The sequence below is a fragment of the Kogia breviceps genome, chromosome 10 (genome assembly GCF_026419965.1).
Source record: "Kogia breviceps isolate mKogBre1 chromosome 10, mKogBre1 haplotype 1, whole genome shotgun sequence".
Classification (NCBI taxonomy): Eukaryota; Metazoa; Chordata; class Mammalia; order Artiodactyla; family Physeteridae; genus Kogia; species Kogia breviceps.
In genome coordinates, this window is record NC_081319.1 from 18241575 (window position 1) to 18264409 (window position 22835).

The following is a 22835-nucleotide window of genomic DNA, read 5'->3' on the forward strand; positions in this document are numbered from 1 at the left end:
CTATTCTTTCCACCTCCCCCCCTCCACACACACACACCACTTCAGCCCCGATCTTGGTTTCCTTCCTTTTGCTTCGGAGCACGCCTCCTACCTCAAGGCTTCAATTGCACGGATCCTACTTTCCATCCAGCTTCCGGCCTGTCACTGGCAGGGACCCAGAGCAGGACATCTCTTCGGTATGGTGGGCCACGCAGGTTTCCGTGATGGCCTTGCCAGAATCGGCCTGCTTTATCTCCTGTCCCTCTTCCTCTAGGCTTGGGTGGGTTCCTCCTCCTCCCTCCTCCTTTTCCTCTCTCCCTCCCTTCTGTCTTTCCCTCCCTCCCTCCTTGCTGTCTCCCTCTCCCTCCTCCCTTTCCTTCCCTTCCTCTCTCCCTCCTCTGTCTTCTGCCCTCATCTCTACCTCCCTCTCTCGCCTTCATCTTCCCTCCCTCCCTCCCTTTATTTACCCTTTCCACCTGTCTTCCCTTCACTCTTTCCTTTCTTGTTTCTCTTTCCTTTTCCTCCACCCCGCCCTCCCCCTGCAGGACCTTCACCCTGTGGTTCCAGAGAAATGAGAATGAAGGGAAGCAGCCAGGCTCAGCCAATAAATCCTCTAATGCTTGTAATAGTTTCATTTTCTTCATGTTCATCCTAGTTTAAGAGTTTAATCAACATCTTCGAAAAACTTGTGATTTACTCCACGGAGCCTTAAGAAGAGGCAAGGAAAGCCCCTCCCTTCCTTCCTTTCTTCCTTCCTTCCTTCCATTTATTCAATAAATGTTCTTTGAGGGTCTGTTCTGGGCCAGGCTCTGGGCTAAGTGCTAGACACAGTGCATAGAAACATGGACATGATCTCTCCTCTGATGACCTTACAGTCTAGGGGGAGAGACAGATTTTCACCACAAATCACACATTCATGTATTCTCACGACCTCCATGAAAGCTCTGAATTTCTGTGAGGATCTAAACAGACGAACTGACCCCGTGTGGACGTGGAGGCTTCCTTGAGGAGCTGATCTGAAGGACGGGTTTTCTAAATGAGAGCGAAGAGGAATGCGTACTCCAAGCAGAGGGGACAGAACGTGCAAAGGCCCCACGCTGAGAGGAAGCAAGGCACTTTTCACAGAACAGTGTGGCCGTGACAGAGGGTGGAAAAAACAAGGCAGAGGTTGGCAGAGGCCAGATGTTCAGGGCTCGTACCCGGGGTAAGACTTTGAGTCTTCACTCCAAAAACAAGGGGATGGCGCTGAAGAGTTTCTCCGGGGGCCGGGAGGCAGGGTGGTGGATGAGTGTCATCGGTTTGGCTGTTGGTGCCGTCGAGGGCGGGGTGGGAGGTGGGTCCTTTGGGGAACCTTGCTAACCTCAGGTGAACAGCCTGGACTTGGAAGAAGCAGATTGGGTTGGATACAGCATTGGTCCCAGGGGCTGGATTGGCAACGGTTCTGGCTTCTTGAAAGGGAGGTAGCCTGCCTGCACACCTCCTGTGTGGGTCAGAGGATCCTACGAGCAAGGAAGGTGGAAGGATCGTCACTCACTATGGATAAAAGAGCTTCAGACCTGAAGGCAGACAGATCTGGCTTTGCTGTTTATCAGCTGTGAGATCCCAGGCAGGTTTGCAGCTTCTCTGAGCCTGTTTCCTTGTTTGTAACACGAGGATACTGATAGTAATAAACGTGTTGTTTTTGTCTGCCTATCACCCCCTTTCTGATTAGGAAATTACCACTGCATGTGGTTCTGGGGGGACGGGGGATTCGTCAGCCCCACTTACCTTCCGGGCACATAATCCAGGCCCCTTGGGCCCCGCCTCCCTGTCCCCAGAGGTTGGTCTCAGGGACCCAAGCAGGGTCAGTCAGAGTACCTCCGTGGAATCTGATATGGGGCTGCTGGAGGAAAGGGTCTTTCTTGCTTTTAGATTGCGAGCTATAAGACCGTAGACTTGACCTACTGGTGTCCCATTTTCTCGGGAAAAAAGTAAGGGAGTTGAGTGGGGTAGGGAGAGGAGGAAGAAAGAGAGGAGTGAGAAAGAGAGAGAGAGAGAGAGTAAAAAAAATTTTGACGTCCTGGATGCAACAGTTCCTGAAGCCCAAAGCACCCCTTGCGCTTCGTTAGTGAGCCCATCGGTGCCCATTCAGGCGTAAGCCAATGTGAGTTGGGTTTTGTCACTCATAATGGATGTGTTCTGACCAATGAACCACATCATTGGGTTATTGTGAGGGTTAATTTAGGTAGAGAGCCAAAAGCAAGTGTGAAGTGCTCACCTTGCAGAGTGCTCAGTAATCACCATGGAGGCTTACTGTTTGGGTCACAATTCACAGCTGTAGAATGCATAACTAGAGCGTGTGCTGTTTTTCACCTCCTGTGTGTAGTCTCCTATCACCCCACAAAGCGTTATACACCACCTTCACGATCCGATGTAAAAGCCTCAGGTAGTGACTCAAGCTCCCCTTTCCTCCCTCCCCATCTCCCTCCAAAACTTGTGACTCCTCTGTCCCCTGGGGCTCTCTTGAAGTGTCGGTGACAGAAACAGAACACAATGACCTGAAGGTTGTAACTGTGTTTAGATCTAATTTAAGAAGACCAGCTCCCTCCTACTCCATAGCAACTGATTCCCCATTACCTTTCTTACAGAGTGTATTAGTTATCTATTGCTGTGTAACAAATGAGCCCCAAACTTAGTAGCTTAAAACAACCAGAGGTTTATTATCACATGGCTTCTGTGGGTCAGGGATGCCGCAACAGATTTCCTGGGTAGTTCTAGCTCAAGGTCTCTAAAGAGGCTGAAGGCAAGACATCAGCCAGAGAGCTACTTTCAGCTGAAGGCTTGACTGGGCCTGGAGGATCCACATCCAAGATGGCACACTCATATGGCTGTTGGAAGGAGACTTTAGGTCCTGGCCACATAAACCTCTCCACAGAGCTGCTGGAGTGTCCTCAGGCTATGACAGCTGGCTTTCCTCAGAGTGAGTGATCCAAGAGAGAGGCAGATGGAAGGTGCAATATCTTTTATGACCTAGTCTTGGAAGCCACAGACATCATTTCTGCAATATTCTTCTGACTATACAGTTCAGCACTATTCAGCGTGGGAGGGGGCTACACAAGGATGTGACTACCAGGGGTCAGGGGTCATTGGGAGCCATCTTAGAGGTTGGCTGCCACGCTTGTGAGGGGAGCAGTGGTATTCTTAACTTTCATTCAAGTTTCTTCTTGGTCTGATGGGACTTCTCTTCACCAAGGAGGCCTTTGGATGCTCAGGATAACATGGCATCTTTGAGGCACCAAAAAAACCACCCCTTCCAACAACTTGTGCTTGAAAGAGTTTTTTTTTCAGAGCTTGCAAAGAGCTCCTTAAATAAACTAGTGAAATGAGTAAACTAATTTGCTGCCCTGTAATTTCCTGGCATGTCTGGAGATTTCCTAATAAACAGTAGCTTCAGGCTGGCAACCTGCCAGCATTACAGTCCTCTCCTGAGTGACAAACAAGGGATGTGTAAAGCATCTCACAGGGTTGGGGAGGTTGGTACATCACAGGGGAAAGTGCTGGACCCAGAGGCTGGATGTTTGGCTTTGAGAGCCAGCCCTAGCCTCTTACCTACCTTCATATGCCGAAGGTATAAAAGTGGTGAAAATCCTGGTCCTCCCTGACTCACAGGGCTATATTACTTGGTGTGCATGAGCTGATGTAGCATTGCCAAGAGGCGGGTCCATGGGACGCTAGCAGCATGGGCTGTTAACCCCCAAAGGTGTTCTGTACTGGAGTGAGCGTGGGTTCCCGTGTTAAGCAAATTCCAGCCATTTCCCACCTTCCTTGATGGCAGGCACAGCCAGCTTCATGGGCTTGCTGCCAGGGCAGCCACACAGGGCCCCGAACTCAGAAGGGCCCTATTATTGCTGTCTTGAAATTTTTCAATTTATTATTATTTTTTTGCGGTACGCGGGCCTCTCACTGTTGTGGCCTCTCCCGTTGCGGAGCACAGGCTCCGGACGCGCAGGCTCAGCGGCCGTGGCTCACGGGCCCAGCCGCTCCGCGGCACGTGGGGTCTTCCCGGACCGGGGCACGAACCCGTGTCCCCTGCATCGGCAGGCGGACCCTCGACCACTGCGCCACCAGGGAAGCCCTTGAAATTCTTAATACGTTAAAAAGAAATTTGTATTGGAGTACAGTTGATTTACAATGTTGTGTTAGTTTCAGGTGTACAGCAAAGTGAATCAGTTACCCATAGACATATATCCACTCTTTGTTTTTTTAGATTCTTTTCCCATATAGGCCGTTCATTACAGAGTACCGAGTAGAGTTCCCTGTGCTCTACAGCAGGCTCTTATTAGTTATCTATTTTACGTGTAGGTGTGTGGATACGTCGGGCCCAATCTCCCAATCTATCCCTCCCCACCCTGCCTCTCCCCTGGTAACAAGTCTGTTCTCCACGTCCGTGACTCCATTTCTGTGCTGCAAACAAGTTCATTTGTACCCTTTTTTTTTTTTTTTAATCTTTGAAGTTGTGTTTTATAAGTGACGACTGATGGGCCAATAGAGCTTTTGCCGGGCAGTGGGCGTCACGAGTCCCAGGAGCCCCCTTCTCACTGTACCCTGAAGGTGGGCTCTTGACTGCCTGTTTCTCTTTCCTGCTGCCTACCGGCTCTCCCTGCCCTGCCCAGAGACACGTCGCCAGGGCACCCAGATCACGGAGCTGAGGACGGACACTGGTTCTCACTGGGGGTGGACTGGTCTGCTGTCACGCTCTGCCACCTGCATGCATGCGTGGGCCTGGGCGCTGGTGAGGGGGAGGGCTGGGGTCCAGTGTCCATCCCACGGCGTCGCAGGGCAAGGCGGCAGCTCTCCCGACGCTGGGCTGGCGGTGCCACGGCTCGCTGGGCAGACAGTTTGGTGGGGGCCTCTCGCCTCCCTCTGACCCAGGTACCAAGGAGGCTAGAATCCCTTGGGGATCACCCATTTGCTGTGAGTCGGGGCACCTATGGGAAGAGAAGGTGAATTCCTGCCCCCTCCCCTCACCCGCCAGGGCTGTGCATTCTCCCTTTGCTTGGGGTCCCACCCGTGGAACTTGTCAGATCCTGTAACATAAAGGGCACCGCGCTGTAGTGGGTCAGAGCGCAGACTTGGGAGCTGCACTGTCTGGGTTTGGGTCACGTCTCACCAGTGTTGTCACCTTGGCCCGTTTACCTACCATTTCTGCGCCTCTGTTTCCTCATCTCTAGAATAGTGATGATGTAGTTACGACCTCACAGGTTGTCGTGTGGATTCAATGAGGTAGTACATGCCGAGCACCTAGACTAGCGCTCTCCGTGCATTGGGTATTTAATATTTGTTTCCCCCAAAGGACTTCGGCATTCCTGGGGCAGGGGCGTCACCTGTACCGTCCGCTGCTGCGGTCCTGGTACCCAGCGCCAAGCCCAGAACAGACGCGATGGATGGACACTGGTCGAAGGAAAGAATCTCCAAGAGGGGCTCTCCACGGAACCCTCACCCTATCTTCTTTTTTCTTTTCCTTTTTTTTTTTTTTTTTTTTTTGGCAGTACACAGGCCTCTCACTGCTGCGGCCTCTCCCGTTGCGGAGCACAGGCTCCGGACGCGCAGGCTCAGCGGCCGTGGCTTACGGGCCCAGCCGCTCTGCGGCATGTGGGATCTTCCCGGACCGGGGCACGAACCTGCGTCCCCTGCATCGGCAGGCGGACTCTCAACCACTGCGCCACCAGGGAAGCCCCCCTATCTTCTTTTTTCTAGAGACTCTTACACAATCAGCATTCCACGGAGCGCACATTTAGGAAACGCCAAGCTCACCTCCATGAAGTGACGTACCCACAGGTGCAGGGGGCAGTTACACACACAGCTCTCTGCAGGGTCCTTTCCCCGCCTCTTGGTCCTTTGAGACTCAGTGTCTCATCCATCCATGTCTCCTTTAGGGTCATCTGACATTGGGGATGGAGCACACAGGCACCCCAGGGACTCCTGCCCACCTCCCGTCTGGGCCCATCTCTCCCTGCCACCCGATAACTCGCTCCTCCTCCCCAGCCTCCCCGTCCTCAACTGGGCCAATCTGTCGCCCTGACACCGCGCTCTGCTTTGTTTTCTCCGCAAAGTCCTCTCTGGGCACTTGACGGATTCTCAACTGTTGCGGGCACACTTTTCAATTTGTGCTCTTCCGGTGATTTCCCAGCCAGGTTTCAGCTTTTTAAACGCTACTTAGTTTTATAATTTCCCAATGATTTTCCTCACCTGCCATGATTCCTCTCCATCGCTGCTCTCCAGCTTCCTTCTTGGGGCGCCAAAGCCGTGCAGGTGACCCTCTAAGGAAGCCTGACTTATTCAGCCGTGGGGACCATCGCATCACTGTCCTGATTCGGGCTCCTCCAAAAGCTGGTCCTGAGAGAAGGGCACGGAGACAGTAGTTGATTTGGAAAGTGATCCAGGAAGCGGGAGTGAGGGAGGGCGAGAGAGGGAAGGGAGAAGGGCCCAGAACGGCCACCTCATCTTCTGGGTACCCACTGGGTGACCTGCAGGGAACTGTAGGAATGGGAGGGACCTTTGTGTTGTCCCACTGGAGGGTGGGGAGGCTGAGCATTTAGCCGCTGGCTGCCACCCCCTTTGTTGGAGGGGTGTCCCTGAGAACACGAACTTCCCTGCCTTTCTCTCTGTGCCCTTGCAACCAAGCGGCCTTTCTTGGCTCTGGAGGAAACTGAGTAGGGCTAGAGGTGGAGTTTGGGAAACATCTGTGGAAATTTCCATCAGAGCTCACGTGACTTGTGCACACAGATGTTCACTCCGGCCAGTTACACGTCCACGACGCCTGGGAGCTGGGACTTTCTCTTGGGCTGTGAACTCTTTCATTTCTTTGTCTTCTTTTAAAGCCTCTAATTATAAAGGCATTTTGCTGCCTTTGGGACAGCCTTCAGGTGGTTGGTGCCCCTACCAGAGGGACCTTGGGTCCGCAGTAGGAAAGGACATTCAGCCAGGCAATTCTTGTCCCTTAATGACACCTTGGCTGGAGCCCATAGGTTCCTGTTCACGTTGGATGTAGAAGGGTCCAGTTTAAAATCCTAGCCTCGGGCTTCCCTGGTGGCGCAGTGGTTAAGAATCTGCCTGTCAGTGCAGGGGACACGGGTTCGAGCCCTGGTCCGGGAAGGTCCCACGTGCCGCGGAGCAACTAAGCCCGTGCGCCACACCTACTGAGCCCACACACCACAACTACTGAGCCCACGCACCGCAACTACTGAAGTCCGTGTGCCTAGAGCCCGTGCTCCGCAACAAGAAGCCACCGCAACGAGAAGCCCGCGCACCGCAATAGAGTAGCCCCCGCTCACGCCCACGCGCGGCAACAAAGACCTAACGCAGCCAAAAATAAATATAAATTAATTAAAAGAAAAAGTCCTAGCCTCGTCACCTCCCTCTGCCCTGCTCAGGTTTGACTTGGCCTGAGGGGTTGCAGTGAGGAGGGAGCTGGGTCCACTCTAGGGATCTCTCCTCCTGCTCCCCCTCCCCCCTTCCCTCCTCTCTCCTCTGGGCTGCAGAGGACAAAGTGAAGGGTGTTCCCTGGAGTTTGCGATGGGACCAGGTGCTGAGACAGGGAGAGGGGTCCGGAGATAGGGAAGGCGCCTGTTCTGACTCAGCAGGAACTGCAGGAGTCACCTCTCCGCCAGCACCAGCTGTCTGCGTGCTCCCTCCGCGCGATGAGCTCCCAATGGGTCCATTTGGAGCGCGTCCGGGTGCGCGTGGGCAGGGTGGGATGTGGGGAAGGTCCCCTCAATGCACAGATCTCCGATGTAGGAGAACCACCACTGCTTGACCTCTCCTGACACCCCCTCAGCAGAATCCCCCCGGCCACCGGCTCCTGGGGTCTTCTTGCCTGGGGGCCACCTTCCTGGTTGAGGCTGAAGCCTATGGGGTTCTCTCTGCCTGAGGCAGACTCCCTGCCCCATCCCTTTTAGTGGTGGAAGCGTTGACTATCCCTCTCTCTCCCTCACTGTCTCCAACTCTCTCCTGACCCTTCTAGAATCGGTCTGAAATCCCTGTTGCTCACGAGGGTCCAACCAGGAAAGGAGATGCCTGGCTCCCCGTGCAAGCCCCGTTAGTCTCTAAGCTCCTCTCCCAGAACATTCCTTTCTTGACTTAGAGAAGGAGACTCACCTCTCTCCCCCGGAACTCACAGCACTGCTCAGATCCCCGTGTTTGTTTGTGCAGGTTGGAGGGAAGGAAGGAAGGAAGGAATGGTGGTTGGGCCAGTTTGGGTATCGCTTCGTCTGCCTGAATGTGCTTTGGCTGCTTTGTGGCTCCCTTAGGAAAGAGGTTCTCACCTTGGGTGGGAGCGTTGCTTTTTGTATTCACCAATCTCTAAGTGAAAGTTGGCATTTCTTCCTGTTCAAAATGTACACATCAAATCCCACAGTATTAGTCGTGCCTGTGACTTTGTCATCCATCAGAATCAGAGATATTTTCATATCACCCTACAGTTGTCAGCTATCTGAAAATGACATTTTATGTTCATCTCCATGTAAGGATTACAGTCATAATTAGATCTGCTGCTAGATCTTGTTTTTTAATGTTAATAAAGTAGCACCGGTATTACTAGATCATAAATTTGTTTCATATTTTGAGAGCCACATAAACTGGTTTTCTCTGTAGTTCCATGTATTTTATTTTGTGCATTTGAAAGCATTATTCTAAAAAGAGGTCCATCACTTCACTGGATGCCAACATGGGAAAGGTCAGAACCTTGCTCTGGAACATGTGGGTTCTTTGTGTCTTAGGTCTAGCTTGGGGGCTTGGAACGCTAGGGCTTGCATATCCCTGTAGATCATTTTCTACTCTGGCTCTCTTTTTAATTAGGATCCTGTTGTCCTCATTCGGGGCCAATAGGAGCTGACGTGTGTTAAGTGTTTCCTCCGTACAAGCATAGTGCAAAGCACTTTACATGCACTGGCTCATTTAATTCTCATTTTTTTATGGAGGCACAGAGAGGTTAAGAGACTTGCCCAAGGTCACACAGCTAGTAACTGGGGGAGCTGGGAGTTGAACCTGAGTAGTCTGACTCCAGAGCACACATTCTTAAACCTGTTGATTGCAAACCAGGTAGGAGATGGCTAGTTTTCCAAAAAGCCCATGTTCCTGGCTTTTAATGGTGTGGGCCCAGCTAGTACACTCTTAATCACTGCAGTGTACAGCTCAATACCCTTTTGAGCGCCCCAACTGAGAAACAAACATTAAACCACAGCGCCCTCTGGCTTACACAGCAATCTGATCCCTCACTCTAGAGTCAAGTCGGCCCAAAGAAATTTAAGATGAACCTTTATTAGGCACCCACTATGTGGCAAACCCTGTGTCAGGCCCTGGGGATACGAGTAGAATAGGTATAGCTTGCACCCTCCAGGAATTACTGTCAGTTCAAGAAAGACACACCCAGAAGCTGTGTTGGCTTAAGGAGAGCCAAGCTCTCGTGAAGGGTGTGGACACAGAGACCCGTGGATACTGTGGGGTAAGAGATTGTCACAAGATCAGGAAAAGCCCTCCTTCACCTCCCTTGAGGCTCCCTACCCTGATGCCACCTTGGGCTCCCTTGCCTGGCCCAAGTGCCAAGATTGTCTTTGGTCCTTCCTCTCACTGAAACGTGTGTATCTTCCTCCTTCTTCCCGCCGTATGCTCCCAGATGGCTGCCTAGCTAATCTCAGAGCCTCGTTCAAAGTCAAGGGTTAATGACTCCTGAATTTTAACAAGAGTTTTCAGTGCTGTAAACCAGGGGTCACCAGCACGGACAGCAGAAGGTCAGGCTGATAACACCAGCGAACTAAGCAGGCCTGTATTTGCGTGTTAAACATGCAGTAACATTCTTCACTCCCACAAAGATACCCTCACCTATTTTTTTCTAAACCACATTGTCTTCTGGAACTATTGTCCCCTTTTCTTTTCATTTTTAATAGAGATCAAATACAGAGAAATATTTCTCTACCACGAGAAAAATGACAGTGCAGCATGGTGATAAATGCTAACAGTCACGTGGAACACTAAGGGGACTGGTGACTTGGGCTGCCCCAGAAACAGACTCTGAGAGTATGATTTGATGCGATTAGTTTATTTGGAAGGTGATCCTGGGAAACATTGGGAGGGAACTAGAAACCAGGACAGGGAAAGGAAGGCAGCCTGTCAATAACGGATGCCTTGGGGAGTGAGCTGCCACTATGGGCAGCTGGGACTCAAACTCTGGAAGCAAGTGTAAAAGCTGCCCTTCAGCTAGCCCATCGGAGGACTAGGGAGCTGGGGTATTTATACATCAACTTCCATCAGTTGTTGGTTAGGGGTTCTTGGCAGGTGGTAGAGCTTTAATTCTCTGGCCCTTCTGGCTGAGTAGGCTCCAGGGGACCAGAGAAAGCCCTCAGGCAAAGGAGCACAGGTTCTGGGGATTGGAAATCAGGCCATTGGACCCCAAGCTAGTAAGACCCGAGGGTGCAACAGGCATTGACCGTGGTGAGCTGAAGCATGCTTGCAGCTGAATTCTGCTGAGAAAGAATGTGGTCCCAGGGTTGCTAGACCTTCTGATTTCCCAAGAAAAGCTGGACATTTCGATTTTTATGTGAAATTTCTCAATTTGTAAATGTTGACAGCAAACCTTAAATTTTATTTTATTTTTATTTATTTTGTTTAGTATAATTGCTTTACAATGTTGTCTTAGTTTCTGCTGCACCGTGAAGTGAATCAGCTCTATGTATACCTATATCCCCTCCCTCTTGGACCTCCCTCCCTCCCCTACTCCTAACAAACCTAAAATGTTTGTTTTTTTTTTTGCGGTACGCGGGCCTCTCACTGTTGCGGCCTCTCCCGTTGTGGAGCACAGGCTCCGGACGCGCAGGCTTAGCGGCCACGGCTCACGGGCCCAGCCGCTCCGCGGCATGTGGGATCTTCCCAGACCCGGGCACGAACCCGTGTCCCCTGCATCGGCAGGCGGACTGTCAACCACTGCGCCACCAGGGAAGCCCTAAAATGTTTTAAATATACTGTAGAAGCTAACCAGAGCATGTCTGTGGGCTGTATCCGGTTTACAAGCAGCCAGATTAGGAAGTCTGATCCATCCTAATGGCTGATCTTGGCTCCAGACCATTTTTGCTCAAGGCAAGTTCCAAAGATGAGTTCTCACAAGGATAGGTATTAGTTAGGGAGTAGGTTGAATTGGTGTATTATAGAGACCCTGTAGGACAGTGTTGGTAACCAGACAGAAGTGTGTTTCTCTTTTAGGTAAAGTCTGGAGGTGGGTGGATGGTCCAGGACGGCTCTGCTGCCTGAGGTTGTCCAGGGACCCAGGTTTCTTCTATCTTGTTGCTCAGAGCGTTGTCTTCATCCATGTGGTCAGGGCTGGCTCACTAGTTCCCTGTCCACCTTCCAGTTAATAGCAAAGGGGAAAGAGAAGCTCAGTCAGTTCCACTAATTGGTAATTGCACCATTCACTTCTTCTCACATCCCACTGGTCAGAACTTAGTCACATGGTCACTTAGTCACATGGTGACTAAGTCTAGCTACAAGGGATGGTGCGGAATGTGGTCTCTGTCTCTCGTTGGCTATATGTTCAGCTTAAACTTGGTGTGTGTGTGAAAATTATATTTTTACGGAATTAAGGAAGGGCTGATATTAGGGGACAGTGAGAAGCCTTTGCCACAGTAAAGGAAGGGTCTGGAAAAAAGGATGGGATTCAAATCTGAGGCAGGACCTACCTGAGAAAGATTCTTTTTTCTCACAAGAATGAAGAAAGCCTGGCTTTCCTCTCTTTGTTTTGCACCGTTCAGTCACGAAAACTTAATAGGAGAAAGCTTTCAAAAACCCTAACAGAAGATTGGTCCAAACCCAAACCTCGAAAAAGTCAGTTATAATGAGCAAGAAGTAAACACCCACGAGACACAAGGTATTTTCACGTATGTGGTCTCATATGATCGTCACAATTATCCTCTGAAGTAGGTAGTAGTATTCCCCCATTTTTCAGAAGAAAAACTGAGGATAAGACAAACAGGTTGACATTCAAGCTCTGTACCTCGGGTCAGGGCATGGGCGCTGGCCAACCAGAGCTGCCATACTGGTTTGTCCCATCAGAGAAGTGAAGGGCCTCGGGCAGGATTTGAAATGAGGCCCATGTGACTGCAAAGCTTACATGCTTTTCACTGCAGTCGATTTCCTTACGCAGAGACAGCCAGCGACACCAAATCTACTGGGTTGTTGAGACGGTAAACAAACCGTGATGGATGAACCTCCTCTCCTCATATGAATGCCTTATTGTTGTTATTCTTCACGCCCTGACAGAGTATTTACAGCCTCTCCTGTGGCTCTGCTTCTATCTGGTGGAGTAAGGAAGGCCAGAACTCCCAGACCTAGCAGAAAGTTACAGGTGGGATTTGAGTCGATGAAGACTTGAAGACTCAGCAAGTGGCCCCTGGCATTACTGTTAACCGGGTCAAGGCCATTAACACTCCTGTCATTAATTGGCTTGTTCTGTGATATACTGTTGTCCCAGAAATACCCATATGGGTGTACCCCATATATGAGCCTACTCTATGAAAACTGAGAGTCGAAAAGATAAATGGGAGATAATTATTTAACCACAAGAGACTTTGTTTTGCAGAATGGCATTTCGCTATAGCTCGTCTCAAAATAACCCTGGAAATTTGATTCTGGAAGAAAGGGAGGGATAGATTCAAAGATGTGTGGGTTCCTTCCTGGTCCATTTGGGAATGTTCTGGAACAGATTAGATTTCAAGAACTCTGTAATGATGTGTCAGAGAGAACTTGTGAAATCTGAATTGGGTTGTGGTGGGTTGTGGTGGACCCATTTGGGGTGCCTGCCAAGCCCTGTCTCTCCTCTGAGAATCTAGTCACCCACAACCCCACTGGAAGAAAGAGGGGGTCTAAGCAGCCATGCCTATGCCAAGGGACCCACGCACCCCACCCCTTACCACTAACCGGATCAAAGGTAAGCTCCTGACCCAGGTATCAATCCATGAGCCAACCAGCCTCTGCCTTTCAGACAGGGCCTGGCTACCTTGATTTCCTATTGTTGGGTGTCCATGGGATTGCCTGCTGCATCCTTAGAATAAGCATGGTCAAATCTCCCACTCAGTGGGGATCCCAAACTAGTCCCAGCTTATCCAGCGTGGTCAGGAGTGAGATCTTCTACCGTCTGGTCTCAGTGGGTCCAGTGGTCTCCATGGGCCCTTCTGTCCTGGGAGGCTTTTGTCCTGGCCATTGAATGGGGGAAGGGTGTTATCCATGGGACACATCACTGCAAACTGGATGACTGATGGGGTTTGGTGGGCCTTCCCAGATAAGAGAGTAGCCTTGATGTCAACTCAAGGAATTCCCGGCTCCTTGGTGCACCACCGGGGGAGGCTGTGACCTTCATCCTCTCACTGTGATGCCCTGAGTGTAAGCTGTCTTTGCTTTGTTTCCGCATGGAGTAACCTCACTTCTTGCTGAGTTACACTGGGGGTGGAAATGGGGAACAAAGTCCTCTGGATGCAGCAGAGAAATTTGATGAGTATGAAAGGGCTGGGTGAACCCACGGTTGATGCCTCACATGTTACCCCACCCTGCTAGCTTGGCTGAATTTCTATTCCTTGCAACCAAACGTGTCATGCAACATACCGACACAGTAATCTGCCCCTTGCTTGTCCCTCCCTTCCCTTCTGAATTTCTACAGGGAGTAGAAACCCTATCTGGCTACCCAGGGGTCTTGGAAACGTCATAGCCAGATTTACTGCATTGCCCAATCAAAATCCCTCAGGCCTTGAAGTTTAGCAACTGTCCCTATAGTCAAAGGAAGGTCTTTATAGAAACAACAAACTTGCATTCCAATATCACGGGAGTTTCTTGTAAAGGAAGTTGGCCATCCCCTTGGCCTCTTTGCCTGATCCTTTCCCTCTTTTATTTTTTTAAATTTTATTTTATTTATTATTATTATTTTTTTTTTTTTGCGGTACGCGGGCCTCTCACTGTCGCGGCCTCTCCCGTTGCGGAGCACAGGCTCCGGACGCGCAGGCTCCGCGGCCATGGCTCACGGGCCCAGCCGCTCCACGGCATGCGAGATCCTCCTCGACCGGGGCACGAACCCGCGTCCCCTGCATCGGCAGGCGGACTCTCAACCACTGCGCCACCAGGGAAGCCCCATTTCCTCCTTTTTAATCCCATCTGGATGAACTGTGCCAGTTCTTTCTCCTTCTGTTAATTGTATGCATCGTGCGGGCTTTGTTGGTACTTTCTGTATTCCAGTCACAGTGCTAAATGATTTACAGATGCCACGCTGTTTAACTGTCACAAGCCCAGTGCAGTAGCTACTAATGATTATCCCCATTTTATGGATGGGGAAATTGAGAGGCTAAGTTACCCATCTGACTGCATTGCCCTGGAGTTTTACCACCCTGCTCTACTATCCCTCCTGCTTCCCTGGAGTGACAGTAACATTTCCTGCTGTAGTTTTCAGTGGCTGCGGGGGAGAAGGCCCAGGTGTCCTGCCTGGCGGCAAAGCCCCCGGAACTTGCCTTTTCTCGTTCCGCCTTGCCTGTCAGCCCAGCTGCCAACCTGGAACATAGCCCTTTCCAAGAAAGCCCAGGAGAGAAGCCAAATGTTGACTCACCTGCCAGACACAGGGATGCTGCAGCCAAGACGCCTCGGGGCCCGTGTGGGAGGACTGGCCAGCAGGACCGTTGTGGGGCAGCTTCAAAGGGCTGGGCCTTCTTCCCTCACTGCTCCAGGTTCCAGAGGCTAAAGAGATCCAGATGGGCTCGTCCCCTGCCCCTCCCGCTCCATCCTTCAGCCCTGGAAGTTTCTGAAGGACACTGTTTCCGCCACACTTCCCCAGGGCGCACTCCCTGTACACTCCCCGAGACTGAGAATGCGATGGACTTGACTTCCATGAGTAGGTTATGTTACAAGATACCCTTGACCTTAAGAAAGGGAGATGATCCACCTGGGCCTGATCTAATCACAAGCACCCTTTAAAGGCAGAGTTTTCTCTGGCTGGTGGCAATTGAGAGGTGCAAAGCGGGAGGATTTGACCCAGGCTTTGTGGCTTGAAGATGAAGGAAGCCCCACGACAAGGAATGTGGGCAGCTTCTAGAAGCTCAGAGTGGCCCTCAGCTGACAGCCAGCAAGGAGACAGGGACCTCAGGCCTACAACTGCATGGAATTGAATCCCCCCAATGAGGAAATGACCTTGGAATTCAATTCTTCCTTAGAGCCTCAGACAAGAACCCAGCCCAGCAAACACCTGGACCTCAGCTTTCTGCTACCCTGAGCAGACAACCTGCTAGGCTTGCGACCTACAGAACTGGGCTCGTGGGTGTTGCTTCAGGCTGCTAAGTGTGTGGAAATGTGTTACATGGCAGTTGAAAATGACTACACCTTGGCTACCTAATGCATCTTTTCTTTTGGCCGTGCTGTGCGGCACGGTACGCGGGCCCCTCACTGCTGTGGCCTCTCCCGTTGCGGAGCGCAGGCTCCGGACGCGCAGGCTCAGCGGCCATGGCTCACGGGCCCAGCCGCTCCGCGGCATGTGGGATCTTCCCGGACCGGGGCACGAACCCGCGTCCCCCACATCGGCAGGCGGACTCTCAACCACTGCGCCACCAGGGAAGCCCCCGGCACGCGGGATCTTAGTCCACAGACCAGGGATTGAACCCATGCCCCCTGCAGTGGAAGCACAGAGTCTTAACCTCTGGACCGCCAGGGAAGTCCCCTAATAGCATCTTAACCCTCACGTGTTCAGCTGTTCCCTCAAACCTACTCCTCCTACTCTACCCCATCTGGTTCATTACAACTCGCTTCTTCTTGGCTCGGGTCCAAAATCTTCAAGTCAGCCTTGACTCCTGTCTTCCTTGTAGACCCTACATTGGATCCATCAGCACATTCTTTCCACTCTCCCTTCTTAATGTATCCAGATTTTGACCACGTTTCACCACCCGCATTGCCCTGGCCCTTCTCCTTTCATAAACTCCCTGACAGCTCTGTAGTTGATTACAGGGGAGCTGGGGTCCTTGTACTTCCCAGACAGGAGAGGGAGGGTGTTCCCGGGCTGTGGCTGGCTGCCCTCTTCTTTGGCTTCTGTATGGACCTGTCGGGGTGGCTGATAAATTCAGATACAGACACAAAGCAGAGGATGGCAGAAGAGGGGCATCCACACGGAGACCTAACAGGGAGCAGACAATGTTCAAACTCTGGCCACCCTTGGCCTTGGGGTCTCTCAGAGCCGGCGGCCCTGCATGGCTGCATGTGGAACATGGTTGTCTTGGGAGAGGAGTTCCTAAGCCCGCTTCAGGACTGCTTTTGCTCAGAAGTCACGCTGCGCAATACTTTGCGGAGATGGGGCTTTTATTTATCGTTCAAAGTTTTGAGCCAACGGTGAAAAATTATTGTTGATGATGACTGGGGAATTCCTGGGAGGCCTAGAAGAACTCACTGGCAACCAGTGTCCTGGTTGAGATTTAGAGCTTTCAAGTCAGCCAACGTGCGAGTCCAGCTCATCTTTCCTAACTGCGTTTCCTGGGGCCACAGTTTCCTCAGTGAAGATTCAATGAGATCAGTTTTCTTTCTGGTCAAACATTTAGCACAGTACCTGGCATCCAGTAAGTTCTCATTGCATGGTGGCAGTTAGGCTACGTTGTCTGTAATTTACTTCTGAAGCTAAAGCATAGATAATATGCCGCGTGTGCCTACGTGTGTTTGCGCGGGCGCGCGGGCGTGCTTTCATCCACAATGTAGGGGCAGTTATCTAACATTTGAAAGATCACAGCCCCGTACTCCAGAGGAAGTTTCCCTAAGTGCTTCAATTATCTGGCTTAGCCGGGCGCCCATGGGTGTGTTCATTAGCATAATGGATTTCTCAAATGGTTTTTCATTGATGAAAATAATGGGGTTTGAGAAAGGTAGATGGCTAGAGATATTTCCTGATGCACCAGCCTTGTCTGCAAACGAACTGAGTGAGACCAGTTGCTCATTCTCTTGGAAAGGCCCTGAGCTCTGAACTCCAGTCAGTCCTGAGTCTAGATATTAAAGGGTTGATTGTATCACCTGCCTGACTGGGTTAGCTAAATACTGCACTGACGGTATTGTCACACCCGCCGCAAATGAACTTTTCCTGAAAGAGGCTGTCCAAGTATCTAAAAGGGCAGATCGCTGAGGGGTCCCCAGGCTCACGGGACGGGTTGAGTGGAGCCTGTGGATATGCCTGCTCGCTAATAACTGTTTCCTTGCTGGTGGAATTCAGGCTGAGATGGGCTCTCTCTGTATCATACCATCCAGTTTGGAGGTAGGGGAGGAAACCTGTAGCCTTCATAGCCTTCTAACTTTGAGGGGATGGGGAAGCTATAATCAAACACCTTATAATTTGAATAGTCAAATTGCTTAGGACAGTTGGCAACAATTGTTTTCAAATAAGTAAGAGAATTACAATGGGATCAAGGAATAACTGGTTTCCTCCAGCTTAGGAAAGACGTGTTATGACAGGAAGTCAGAAAATTGTGAGAATAACACTCTGTATAGCATGTCCTGGGGTGGAGTTCTAGTGCTATTTTTTTAGACGCAGGTCAAACTTAGAAGGTGTGTGTGTGTCTGTGGGTGTGTGTGTGTGTGTGTCTGTGTGTGTAGATGAACAGAGGAACAGGTAGAAGGTAAGAGGTGAGGAAGGTGAGTGGAGAATTCTGGTACCGTTTTTCTCCCAGGAAAAGAAAGGAAATGTCATGGAACTTTCTAGAAGTGACATGGCTGAGTGGGATAAGCTAGAGTTTGGCCCTCAGATCAGGATTTGAATGCAGCCTCTCTTTCTTCCTAAGTGATCTTGGGCAAATTTCTTAGTCTCTCTGAATCTGCCTCATCATCTACAAAATGGATATAAGAATACTTTCCTCCGAGCTGTAATTAAGGCAAAGGGAGTTGAAACCACTTAGCAAAACGTCAGGCACAGAGTGGGCCTTCCGTAAAGAGTTGCCTCCCTGAATATTTACAGGGTATCGGGGGCTGTGCAGACGGTATCCAGGTTACAGCCACCAACGGGCATATAGGTTTCCCAGAGTTTACAACCCAGCAGTGAGGGTGAACTTCACGAAGTCATCTCGTGAGAATCCCCCAGCGTGACTGTGAAAAATGCAGGTGATGATGAGTGCTGTCCAGGCCTCCCGAACCAGAGGATCAGTGGGTGGGCCTGGGAACCCATTTTTAAGAAACTCCCCAGGTAATTCTGATGGGCTGCCAGGTTGGGGAACCGCTGAATTAAACACTCCAATTCTCTAGGGTAGCTTCCGGTCTGGCAAAGCTTCCATCTCCCTTCAAAGGCTCCGTGGCTGAGAGTCTGACCCGAGTGCACCCATATTTGTGGGAGGCGCCGCCCACTTCCCAACCTGAACCACTCCATACAATGGAGGCAGGAGCAAAGCCCGTTGTTTTGCTTGTTTTGTGGACAGTACTCATATATCATCATCAGAAACATCAAAGGCTTGGCTGAGCATGGAATTGACAGGCTATAACTTGAGCTATGCAGCCTTCGGTGTCTAAACCCTGTTAACCTGAGGAAGGCCCTGCTTTTCAGATCGGTGCCTAAAAACAATGAAAATCTGGTCCGGATGCTGCTACTTGTCTGTGTGTGACTTTGGGATCATTTTTCCTACTCTCTCACCTCCTTAAGATCATGAGCTGTGCTTTTATTTAATTTTTTTTTGCTAAAACATAATTCATATTCGCCGTAGAAGATAAAGGAAATATAGCACTGACACAGAAAGCAGACTAAAAAAAATACTGGGGATCCAGCCCCCACAAGACAACTGCCATGAATATCTTTGGTATATTTCCTTCTAGTCTTTTCTCAATGTACATGAATACAGGGGTTTTCTTCTCCACAAACATCAAGAGAGCACTGTTCGTGCTGGTTTTGACCTGCTCTTTTCATTTCAGAATGCATTTTAAAGTAAAAAGTTAACGATAATTTTTTCATGCCATTAAATAATCTATAACAGTGGTTTTCACACTGGGTGCAACAAAAACCTCAAGGTTCTTAGGAAGTACCTAGTGGTTACCTGAGGCAGGGGAAGAGAATGCAAGGCTGGCAGGGGAGGCCCCAGCACCCTGTTTTAGTCACAGCAGTGCCACTTGCATCTGGTGGTAACTGGAGGAGCCAGGTAGGGATTCCATCACAGAAAGATTCAGAAGCTTAAAAAAAATAAAAAACTCTTGCCCTAAGTCATTATAAAAAAATTTTTTTAAACCCTAGTTTCGGGCTCCCCTGGTGGCGCAGTGGTTGAGAATCCGCCTGCCGATGCAGGGGACACGGGTTCGTGCCCCGGTCCGGGAAGATCCCACATGCCGCGGAGCGGCTGGGCCCGTGAGCCAGGGCCGCTGAGCCTGCGCGTCCGGAGCCTGTGCTCTGCAATGGGAGAGGCCACAACAGTGAGAGGCCCGCGTACCACAAAACAACAACAACAACAAAAAAACCCTAGTTTCTTTCCTTCTTTAAAAAAAATGTAAATGGCAATGACCCTTTAAAAATTATAAAACACATATCTGCTACTAGTTTTTAAAAACCCAAGTTTTTATTGTGTATTTAAAAAAAAGAGACAAATGCTATATGTTTTTCATAAAAAATCAAATACAGATTTGGCGAAAAACCCATCCTCATTCACTCCCACCCCCAAACGCCCAAGGAGCCCAGCACTACCCCACTGCCCTACTTCAGAGCGCTCTGTTCCCAAAGGACACCCAGTTAAGATTCATGTCTCATTGCAGACTCTTCTCTGCATGTGGATTGCCTTGGATTGAGGACCACAGCAGCCAAGCCTGAGACTAGGATTTGAGCACGAGTGATTTATTTGAGGGGCAAGGTGATCAACTCTCCTGTTCTGTCTGGGGCTGGGAGGTTTCCCAGTGATGTCACCCTGTAATGGGAGGGATGCCAGGAAGCACTGCTAGAGGGGTGAGGCCATGACATAGGAAGGGAGGGCAGCGGACAAGGAACGGGTTAGCCCTGGGGCCAGCTGGGGCTCCGGAAGGTTTGGGACTTCTGGGCAGTGCTGTAGATCGCCCCTCATATTGACCCCGCTTGCAGAGCTTTTATCCCTCAACAGGGGTCCCTCACTGGTGGATACTGAGGGTACCGCCTCTCTGCCTCCAGGCCTGACCACCTCTTGCAGCCCAGTAAAAGCCCAGGGCAGAGAGACACAGCAGCAGGAAGGCCGAGGAGCAGGGGCAGAGCACCAGAGCATCGGCTGTGGGAATACTGCTGTACACACATTTTCTAAAAGTAAAAATAGGATCAGTCCATTCTTGCTTTACCGGCGCCTTGATTTATGTAAGGTGTCGAAAGGAAAGCCATTAGAAGGCTGCACCTCTAAATACTGCAGGCACTTCAAGGAATCAGGGTTGGAACCGCCCTTCAGTTAGAGATATCACAAGGCTTGTCATGTAAATGACCACGAGGAGAACCAGATAAAATAGTCAATCAATCAATCATACATCAAAATACCTCAGATGAGTTCTCCGCTGGATTCAGCTCAGAACTGCTGCCGCTGAACCATTAGAAGAAAGGAACGAGGAACAGGGCGATTGCAATTGTTCCAGCGCTGAGGGCCGCCCAGCTCCCGAAGGCGTACGTGCTCATCCCCGGTACCGACAGCTGCTGCACCAGCCCCTGCTGGCCCTTCTGATGCGGCAGGAGAGCCGCGGTGCGCATCATGGGGTGTGTGCAGCCGCACGCAGCGTGTGCCTTCGCCCTCCGCGCTCAGCAGCTTTTCGGCTGCCCTTTCTAAACAACGGAGCAAGGAGGAAGTTCCTTCTCTCACCGGGTCTCCATGGTTATTTGACACGTGGTTGTCTTTTGGAGTTCTTGGCACCGCCAGCAGTGGGTTTGGCTATGACATTTCTGTCTGTGGAGGAAACAGAGGGATGGAGTTATTCTCCTGGAGAGCCTCGCGCTGTTTCCTAAAACAATTTGCGAGAAGCAGCCCCGCTCCTGATGGATTATATTGGATGTTGCTAAAAATTTGAACATTGGTTGGCTTTTTGATGATAAAGAATCATTGTTGGTTTTTTTTTTTTTTTTTTTTTAAGTTCTGATAATGGTAATGTGTTTCTTTAAAAGAGTGTTCCAAATCTTTAGAAGCACACGCTGGTATTTACAAATGGAATATGATCCCTGAGATTTGCTTCAAAATACATGGGTAGGGATGGATGAAGCCAGATTGGCCATGAGTTGAGGATGGTGTATGCATGGGTGTTCTAAGTCCTGTTCCATCCACTTTTGTATATGTTTGAAATTGTCCACAGTGCAAAAATTTTTGTTTAAAAAAAAAAAAAAAAAGGATGGCACCTAAGAACCGAATCTGCTTTTCTTTATTTTCAAAGGTCATGATAAGGCTCCAAAGAATGGATGTGGCTGCAGGATAAACTGAGTTGTTGCAGGAGAGTTAGATGCCAGAGAATTCTAACCGGGAGAGAGGGATGCTGGAGGGAGTGAGGGGGGTGTGTGTCGGGGGAAGGGCATTGCAGGGCAGCTCATAGGGTTTCAACCAGAACTGTCCACCTCTGACTGGGCAGGGTGGAATTTTGAAATACCACACCCAAACCCCAAACTCCCCCATTTGGGGGAAGCCAGATAATTTGCCTATATTGCCTAGGGAAAGAAGGGATGCTACAGAACGCAGGGAATAATTTCCCAAGCTACTGTCCAAGCATTAAGAAAAAAAGACTTGATTAATACGAGTCATCGTTTTCCTCCCTCCCACCCCCAAATAAGGACAGTTAACTTCAGTTAAGCATTTATGATGTGCCAGGCACTGCTGCCAAGTATTCTTTCTCTTTTTAAAAATCCTGTATCAATCCTGTGAGACCATTGGTTTTACAGAAAAGGAAACTGAGGCACCAGCCAGTTAAGTAACTTTCCCAGAGTCACAAAACTAATCTGACTCCAGAGCCTGGGTACCTAGCCATTCTATGGACAGATGAGGGGAGAGCCCAGGGGCTCCTATGCCCAGCTTAGCGTGGGATCAATTGGCTAATGATGGTCAATCGGGCGTTTAGGTAGAAAGGGTCTGAGAAAGTCTCAGGGTGACAGGTGAAACACGAATAGGGTGTGGAAGCCTCAAGGAGACTGTGTCCACCTCTGCCTCTCACACCTTGGCACTCCTGAGGGCCCCAGAGCTTGGACTGAGCCTGGGAGAGAGTAAGAGAAATTTCTACACGAGAGTCATTTTGTTTCTGTCACTTCCAGGTTCAGGGACCTGACAAAGAAATTAACTTTGGATGTCAAGAAAATGGAGAAATATTCCTCCATGGTTGAGCTTGCAGCCTGTAATTCTACATGCATTGATTGCACTGTGGTCCGGTTCTGGCTGTTGTGATTAAATGAGGCATTCTGAAGAAATCAGGGTCCCAGTTAAAATATTCGATTTTTCAGTCACAGTACCCTGGATTTGAACCCTAACCCTAACCCTATCATTTAGCTGTTATGTGGCCTCAGTGTGAGCCTCAATTTCTTATCAGCAAAACAGGCATAAGAGTACTAACCATACGAACCATACTAATCGTACCAACAGCACCCACCGTGCAGGGCGTGTAAGGATGAGACGAGCAAAACATGCAAAATGCCCTGGGCGGTGCCTGGCACAGGGTCGCTCCTCAGTCCATTGTAACCTATTTTTTCAAATGTCTCCATTCATTGGCGAGATAAATAAGAAATGGCTTTATTGTTTCTAATAATTGTCCCCAGTCCAGCCACGTGACATTTTCCATCAGGAAACGCATCCTTAGAAGTCCAGCTGGATTCTAGAATGTACCAGTTCCCTTACTAAAGCCATCAGTTTTGCTCCTTTACACTGTATCCTGTTCATTTTTAAAACTTC

The 22835-nt window shown here is 50.1% G+C and overlaps 1 long non-coding RNA gene across 1 annotated transcript; it reads right to left on the reverse strand.

The window, feature by feature from the left end:
- Positions 1 to 2656: 2656 nt before the first annotated feature.
- Positions 2657 to 20895, reverse strand: LOC136794972 (uncharacterized). Its single transcript, XR_010842503.1, has 4 exons — positions 20462 to 20895; positions 14591 to 14718; positions 6208 to 6354; positions 2657 to 4946 (listed from the first exon to the last, which is right to left on the reverse strand). It is a non-coding gene; the product is annotated as an uncharacterized lncRNA (long non-coding RNA).
- Between the last annotated feature and the right edge of the window lie 1940 nt (positions 20896 to 22835).